This window comes from Anarhichas minor, unplaced genomic scaffold (genome assembly GCF_050575085.1).
Source record: "Anarhichas minor isolate MPS153535 unplaced genomic scaffold, ASM5057508v1 ptg000085l, whole genome shotgun sequence".
NCBI lineage: Eukaryota > Metazoa > Chordata > Actinopteri > Perciformes > Anarhichadidae > Anarhichas > Anarhichas minor.
The window spans coordinates 179,278-187,500 of record NW_027466531.1 but is presented as its reverse complement, the minus strand read 5'-3'; the positions used below and the strand labels follow the sequence as shown (position 1 = coordinate 187,500).

The window sequence follows — 8,223 nt, the reverse complement described above, 5'->3', positions numbered from 1 at the left end:
AAAAGGGAAACAGAATCAATCAATATATCAATATTTTCTTATTATTGGAATGTTAATTAATGAACTGGTTTAGGTTCGTTAACGTTTTAAAATTGACCTACTGTTGTAGGTTTTAAAGAACTATGTGTTGGAGACAAACTTGCTTACGGCCATACCTCTCTGTTCGTGCCCGATCTCGTCCGATCTCGGAAGCTAAGCAGAGTCGGGCCTGGTTAGTACTTGGATGGGAGACAGCCTGGGAATACCAGGTGCTGTAAGTTTTTTCACTTCTCTCTCCAAAAGGCAGAGGACACTGCTGCTTTTTCACTTGAGAAATATGTGAGAAAAAGGCAAGATTGAAGAAGAGATGCATACAAAGATGTGGGTAACGGTAAAAAGGGAAACAGAATCAATCAATATATCAATATTTTCTTATTATTGGAATGTTAATTAATGAACTGGTTTAGGTTCGTTAACGTTTTAAAATTGACCTACTGTTGTAGGTTTTAAAGAACTATGTGTTGGAGACAAACTTGCTTACGGCCATACCTCTCTGTTCGTGCCCGATCTCGTCCGATCTCGGAAGCTAAGCAGAGTCGGGCCTGGTTTGTACTTGGATGGGAGACAGCCTGGGAATACCAGGTGCTGTAAGTTTTTTCACTTCTCTCTCCAAAAGGCAGAGGACACTGCTGCTTTTTCACTTGAGAAATATGTGAGAAAAAGGCAAGATTGAAGAAGAGATGCATACAAAGATGTGGGTAACGGTAAAAAGGGAAACAGAATCAATCAATATATCAATATTTTCTTATTATTGGAATGTTAATTAATGAACTGGTTTAGGTTCGTTAACGTTTTAAAATTGACCTACTGTTGTAGGTTTTAAAGAACTATGTGTTGGAGACAAACTTGCTTACGGCCATACCTCTCTGTTCGTGCCCGATCTCGTCCGATCTCGGAAGCTAAGCAGAGTCGGGCCTGGTTAGTACTTGGATGGGAGACCGCCTGGGAATACCAGGTGCTGTAACTTTCTTCACTTTTCTCTCCAAAAGGCAGAGGACACTGCTGCTTTTCACTTGAGAAACATGAGAAAAAGGCAAGATTAAAGAAGAGATGCATTCAAAGATGTGGGTAACGGTAAAAAGGGAAACAGAATCAATCAATATATCAATATTTTCTTATTATTGGAATGTTAATTAATGAACTGGTTTAGGTTCGTTAACGTTTTAAAATTGACCTACTGTTGTAGGTTTTAAAGAACTATGTGTTGGAGACAAACTTGCTTACGGCCATACCTCTCTGTTCGTGCCCGATCTCGTCCGATCTCGGAAGCTAAGCAGAGTCGGGCCTGGTTAGTACTTGGATGGGAGACAGCCTGGGAATACCAGGTGCTGTAAGTTTTTTCACTTCTCTCTCCAAAAGGCAGAGGACACTGCTGCTTTTTCACTTGAGAAATATGTGAGAAAAAGGCAAGATTGAAGAAGAGATGCATACAAAGATGTGGGTAACGGTAAAAAGGGAAACAGAATCAATCAATATATCAATATTTTCTTATTATTGGAATGTTAATTAATGAACTGGTTTAGGTTCGTTAACGTTTTAAAATTGACCTACTGTTGTAGGTTTTAAAGAACTATGTGTTGGAGACAAACTTGCTTACGGCCATACCTCTCTGATCAGTGCTGATTTGAGACACCTGTGTGAGCTGAGCTGGTGGATCCTGAGAACAGGCACGCTTTTTCCTTCCTCTCCTTTCTTCTCTCTTCTTTGATTTACACATGCAAGCTTTTTTCTAAAAGTTTATTAGTTGGTTTAGTGTACAGTACCCCCGTCAGTTTTTACTGATTGGGGGGAAGTCTTTTGTTTCTCGCTTTTTTGCGACACATCCCCCGCAGTTCTTTTTTCCGAGAGGGGCGCTTTCTTTTTTTTCTCTCAAAATGACGGACTTACAAGTGAACCAGACCTGGACCGATCTGACGACAACCCCTACGGAAAACCCCACCATCCAGACGGAGGTAGAAGCCAGAGAGAAGGAGCTAACTGCAGAAACCCGAGAGTGGACTGCTTTGCAGAACCTCACGGTAAATGTGGAGACGGAGGGCGGCGCATCGATGAGCGCAATGGAACTGATAAGTTATGTGCAGAAACTGTGCGGTGCGCTACTGGCGTGCCGGGTCATCAACCCGAAAAGATTCAAAGTAACAATGAGCCACATAAAAGGTAAAGAACGCCTGATGGAGGGTTTCAAAGTGGGGGACACGAGGGTACACGCGAAAGAGATATCAAATGATGAGCTGGTCGTCTCCTTTTTGCACTTACCTTATTATGTGAGTGACAGGAGCATCCTGGCAAAACTGCTGAGCTGGGGGGTAAAAGCTGTATCCCCGGTGAAGCGAAGAATGTGGCCTGGGTCCAAAGTAACTGACGGCACCCGCTTTGTGAGGGTGAAGTTTAACGACAAGGTCCAGTCCCTCCCGTATTCGACGAAGTTCTCGACGGCGCTGGGTTTTGAGTATTTTCGCGTATTGCATGATAAACAAACGAAGATCTGCAGGATTTGCATGCAGCCTGGACACATACAGAGAGAGTGCCCGCAGTTTTCCTGCCACACCTGCGGGGTTCAGGGGCACTATGCCAGAGAGTGCACAAACAATAAAAAAACTAAAAAATGCACGGATTGCAAGCTGGCACTGGATATTTGCAAGTGCCAGGAGGTGGAGGAGGAGGAGGAGGAGGAGGAGGTGGAGGTGGAAGAGGAAGACATGCAGAGCACTAACGAAACCTCGTACGATGAGTCCGGGGCAGAGGTGGAGTTGTGCAGTGATGACCAGGAGGAAGAAGCAGGAAACGATGAGGCGATACCGGCAACCGGTCAAGAGGGGCTGACCGGAGACAGTGAGGTGGTGCCAGTGGCGGCGGAAGCAGCAGCTGTGGTGCCTGATGCGGCAGCACGAGAGGTGGCGGTGCCAGACACGGCAGCAGCAGCAGCGGCGGAGCCAGGGACGGCAGCGCGAGCGGCAGTGGCATCAGAGGCTACAGCGGTGACAGCAGCGGCGGGGCCAGTGACCACACCCAGCCAGCCTGGCATAGGCGGTGACGTAATACGAGCCAGCGCGGGTCTGCAGGAGCAGAGCCCGGCCAAGCCGAGCAAGGTCCGGGTGTCGAGACTGGCCACGGGGAGAGGGAGAAGCGTGGTGACGAAGGGCCTGGAGGCTGAGGAGCAGCCAAGAGTCTTGCTGCAGTCGGAGATAGGGTCCTCCCTGGACTTTGCTGATGTCTCCAACTTGTCAGTTGACTGTTCCCCCCTGATGCTGCCGGACGCGTCTGACACAGAAATGGACGCAGAACAAGTGCAAACGGTGAGGAAAAGGAATTCTGATTTATTAAAGAAAGGAGGTAATAGGAAGAAAGTGCAAAAAAAATAATGGGAATATCTGTATTTGGGTTTTTGCATCTTTCCTTACTGTTTGCCCTCATGGCTCTGGACTCTTTTTCTATAACTTCATTCAATACGAATGGATTCAAAAACATACTGAAGATCCAAGCAGTTTTAGAGAAATATAAGCATGCTGACTTTCTCTGCCTTCAGGAAACTGGGTGGGATCAGGATACTGTAAAGTGTGTACAAAAAATGTGGAGTGGAGAAGTTCAGGCTCAGGAGGGAGCTGGGAGAGCTAGGAGGGTAGCTCTTTTAATCAATAAGAATCACAGCAATAACAGCAAGGTAATTTATAAAGCCGATGATGGCAAATGCCTAATAATTGACTGTTTATTCAATAATGAAGTAATCAGACTTATAAACATCCACGCTCCAAACATAGAAGAAGATCGCAGGATCTTCTTCAAAAGCTTGGATAAATGGATTAACAATAAAACCATCCTACTGGGGGATTTTAACACCACTTTGAGCAATAGCGACAGCTCCCATGACAAATGCAAATGTGACACCAGTAGAACAGCTTTAAAAGATCTTATGACGAATAAAAACATGGTCGACGCATGGCGTGTGGTGAACCCTGGGTCGAGAGTCTATTCCAGAAGGCAGGTTGTGTTGGGTGTTTTAAAGCAGTCCCGTATAGACCTGGTCCTGGTGGCCTCTGGCCTAGTGAAAAAAGCCTCGGGTGTAAAGTACACCTTTAATACTTGGAGCGATCATGCATATGTTGACCTAAAGCTAGGTGATAATACCGGAAAAAGGGGAAAAAGCACTTGGTGCTTTAACAATAGCTTGTTAGAGGACAAAGAATATAAAGAAAAGATAACCAAATTTCTGACCCAATGTGCCTATGACGTTCCTTTTGTGGAAAATAAAATCACATTTTGGGATGAAATTAAATTAAGAATAAAAAAAGTCACTATAAAGTATAGTAGGGACAAAAATTGGGTCAAGAAGAGAGAGGAGAGTATATTAAATGAACTACTAAATATAGAAATAGATAGAATGGAGCTAAACAACAGCCATAATAGCGAGAAGTACGAGCTTTATAGAGCTAAACTAGCAGGAATTGAGGCCCACCGTTGCAAGGGTGCTGCGGTCAGAAGTAGGTCTCTTTTCCTGTTAGAGGGGGAAAAAAGCACGGCTTTCTTTTTAGGACTGGAGAGAGCAACTCAGGAAAAGCAATTCATTGCAGAACTAAAAGATGACAATAATAAAACTTTTACGGAAAACAGTGACTTATTGAGGCTAGCTCATAGTTACTATAGCTGTCTGTACAAAGGGCAATGCCCAAAAGAACCTCACATACAGCAGCTAACAAATCAGGTTAAAATTCAGATCAGTGATAACGACAAAACATTTTGTGACTCACCTACCACAACCGGGGAGATAGAGGCAGCGATACAGGGGCTTAAAAAGAACAAAAGTCCTGGATCAGATGGCCTCACTGCGGATTTCTATTGCTGCTTTTCTGAGTTGCTCTCTCCAGTCCTGTTGAAAGTTCTGGAGGAAATGGAGGTACAAAATGATACCTCGAAGACAGTGACCGAAGGTATAATTACGTTGATTTATAAAAAAAAAGGTACAAAAGATGAACTTAAATTCTATAGACCAATTAGTCTCCTAAATACGGACTATAAAATATTTGCAAAAGTGCTCGCAAATAGACTGAGAGAGGTGATAACAACTGTTGTTTCAGAGACCCAGTCCTACAGTATCCCTGATAGAGACATTAGTGATAACATCATCGCAGTGAGAGATATCGTCGATAAAATGTCTGAAGAGGGGGGGTGCATATTGGGCATAGACCTCGAAAAAGCCTTTGATAGAGTAGAACAGGTTTTTATGTGGGAGGTACTGAAGAGCTATGGGTTTGGCGCGGGTTTTATTAACCGGGTTAAGCTCCTCTACAAAAGAGCGGAGAGCAGAATAAAAGTAAATGGATTCCTCACGGAGCCTGTGGTGCTAGGACGCTCCATCAGACAGGGGTGTCCCCTGTCGGCCTTACTCTACAGTCTGGTAGCAGAGCCCCTAGCTCTTAGCATCACGAGTGACAACAGCATTGAGGGTTTTAAAACTGAGGGTAACAAAATGGTTAAGGTCATACAATATGCGGACGATATTAATATATTTATTAAAAACACGTCCTACATTGAACAGGTAATGACCCATATCGCAAACTATGAAAGGGCGTCTGGGGCAAAAATAAACATAACAAAATCTGAGCTTATGATCTTTAACGGAGATAAGGTGGACGCCGCTAAATGGGGCTTTAAAATCACAGATGACGAAAGGAAAATACTTGGTATTTATATAGGTAAAGATAGCATTAAAGCTAGAGACCGGAACTGGCAAGAGCTTCTAATAAGAATACGTAATACCTGTAACCTGTGGAAGGCCCGAGGGCTGACCATAAGAGGGAAGGTAATCGTATCTAATGCTCTAATTCTGTCCAAAATGAATCACATTTTGGGGTCTTGCGAGCTGCCGAGTTGGGCTTTAAATTCTTTAAACAGCGTGATCTCTTCTTTCTTGTGGAAGGCGCAGGGCAATATGATCGCTCGTAAGACTTTAATCGCAAAAAAAAGGGAGGGGGGCTTAGACCTGATTGACATAAGTGCAAAAAGAGATGCACTTAGGGTTAAATTGATAGGCCGGTTTTTGGATTCGAAGAGGCAGCACCCATGGAAAGATACCTTGGCAGGTCTCCTGGCAAAGTATGGTGAGAGGAGCAGCTACAATTTGTACGCCTTCTCTCCCAGAAATGTCACAGGAGGCTTTCCGGGGTTCTACCGTGAAGTGCTGGAGGCTTGGGACAAATTTCTGCCCCACCTTAGACCTGACGTAGAATATAAAGAGCATGTGATTCGGTTGCCTTTCCTAAATTCGCCCTTCTTCTCCCACAAAGGCAGACCCCTAGCGTCTAAGGCCCTCCGTGAGGCGGGCCTGACAACGCTGGGGGGCGTCTGTGGGAGAGGGGGTGAATTTTTATTTTTTGATAAAAACAAAACACTTATGGGACTGAAGAGGGCGGGAGGGGCGTTCAAAACTAAACAAATAATGGACTTAGGGATGAGCATCACCCAAGGGGTGGAAAAAAGTTGGCGTACGCTGACTTCTCGTGGTATTCTGATGCAGGATGATGCTGTGAATTTCCTCCTGTGCCAAGGGGCGAAGTCCACTCCACTTCCTCAAATAAAGACTAAAGTTATTTATGATATTTTGATTCAAAAGCTGATTAAAAGACCCGCAGCAGAACTTAGATGGGCAGCCATATTCCCCACCAAAACTGTAACATCCATTTGGTGCAACCTGGCAATACCTTTTTTATCGCATACAGTATTTAACACGGACTTTAAACTGAGGCACAGGAGGTTCTACACTAGCATTGTCCTGCATCAGATACACAAGCTGAAATTTCAGCGGCTTTGCCCAGTCTGTGGACTGGAGGACGAGGATTTCGAGCACCTCATACTGAGATGTGGTGCTCTTAGTGGTTTTAAAACATATGTCTGTCAGTTTTTAAAAACTGGCTGTGGTGCTACTGCGGCGCAACTGACAGAGTGGGACTGGGTGTGGCTCTTCGGCCTCCCCAGGCAGGGCAGAGGGGGCATTACGATGCAGGTGAACACGCTCCTCGCTTTCGCCAGGCATGCAGCAGTCCTAAGGAGGAATTATGCGTTGTTTGAAAGTAAACAAGTGAATGTAAAAGAACTCTTCAAAAATCTTTTGAAGGCTCACTTGGGACTGCTGCACGCCTGTAGGGAGGAGGTGTTCACCGAGCTGTTCATTAGTAGAACAGCTTTGTGTAAGGTTGGGGAGGGTGGGGGTCTGGTTTTTAATTTCTGAGGGTTAGTATAGTGGGGTGTTTTTTGGGTTTTGTTGATTGGTTTGTGCGGGTTTAGGTGTGTTGTATGATTAAATAAACGTTTTGATTGTAAATATGTTTAAACTAATTTTGGGGTGTATTTTTGTTCATCTTTTGTCATTTGTTGTAAGTAAAAACAGCTATCTGTCAGTTAATTTATGGGGCGGTTTCATTTTATTGATTGGGTTTGCGGGTTTGGGTAAATGTCAAGTATCTGAAATCTAATTTAGAACTTTCTTTTGAGGGTTTATTTCTACCTTATTTGTTAAATAGCCAATGGCTGTTTTGAAAAAAAAAAAAGAAAAAAAAAAAAGGAGTTTGTGTTTGAATGTGTGCAAAAATTTAACATGTTGTATTTTTGATAATAAAAACAAGAGAAAAAAAAATTCGTACCCGATCTCGTCCGATCTCGGAAGCTAAGCAGAGTCGGGCCTGGTTAGTACTTGGATGGGAGACCGCCTGGGAATACCAGGTGCTGTAACTTTCTTCACTTTTCTCTCCAAAAGGCAGAGGACACTGCTGCTTTTCACTTGAGAAATATGAGAAAAAGGCAAGATTAAAGAAGAGATGCATTCAAAGATGCATTCAAAGATGTGGGTAACGGTAAAAAGGGAAACAGAATCAATCAATATATCAATATTTTCTTATTATTGGAATGTTAATTAATGAACTGGTTTAGGTTCGTTAACGTTTTAAAATTGACCTACTGTTGTAGGTTTTAAAGAACTATGTGTTGGAGACAAACTTGCTTACGGCCATACCTCTCTGTTCGTGCCCGATCTCGTCCGATCTCGGAAGCTAAGCAGAGTCGGGCCTGGTTAGTACTTGGATGGGAGACAGCCTGGGAATACCAGGTGCTGTAAGTTTTTTCACTTCTCTCTCCAAAAGGCAGAGGACACTGCTGCTTTTTCACTTGAGAAATATGTGAGAAAAAGGCAAGATT

The 8,223-nt window shown here is 43.8% G+C and overlaps 5 non-coding genes across 5 annotated transcripts; all 5 read left to right on the top strand.

Moving 5' to 3' along the window:
* Positions 1 to 141: 141 nt before the first annotated feature.
* On the top strand, positions 142 to 260 carry LOC142938379 (5S ribosomal RNA). The gene has a single exon (XR_012949572.1). It is a non-coding gene; the product is annotated as a 5S ribosomal RNA (ribosomal RNA).
* A 254-nt stretch (positions 261 to 514) lies between these two features.
* On the top strand, positions 515 to 633 carry LOC142938395 (5S ribosomal RNA). The gene has a single exon (XR_012949587.1). It is a non-coding gene; the product is annotated as a 5S ribosomal RNA (ribosomal RNA).
* A 254-nt stretch (positions 634 to 887) lies between these two features.
* On the top strand, positions 888 to 1,006 carry LOC142938415 (5S ribosomal RNA). Its single transcript, XR_012949604.1, has one exon. It is a non-coding gene; the product is annotated as a 5S ribosomal RNA (ribosomal RNA).
* Positions 1,007 to 1,257: 251 nt separating this feature from the next.
* On the top strand, positions 1,258 to 1,376 carry LOC142938378 (5S ribosomal RNA). The gene has a single exon (XR_012949571.1). It is a non-coding gene; the product is annotated as a 5S ribosomal RNA (ribosomal RNA).
* A 6,651-nt stretch (positions 1,377 to 8,027) lies between these two features.
* On the top strand, positions 8,028 to 8,146 carry LOC142938377 (5S ribosomal RNA). Its single transcript, XR_012949570.1, has one exon. It is a non-coding gene; the product is annotated as a 5S ribosomal RNA (ribosomal RNA).
* The last annotated feature ends 77 nt before the right edge of the window (positions 8,147 to 8,223 follow it).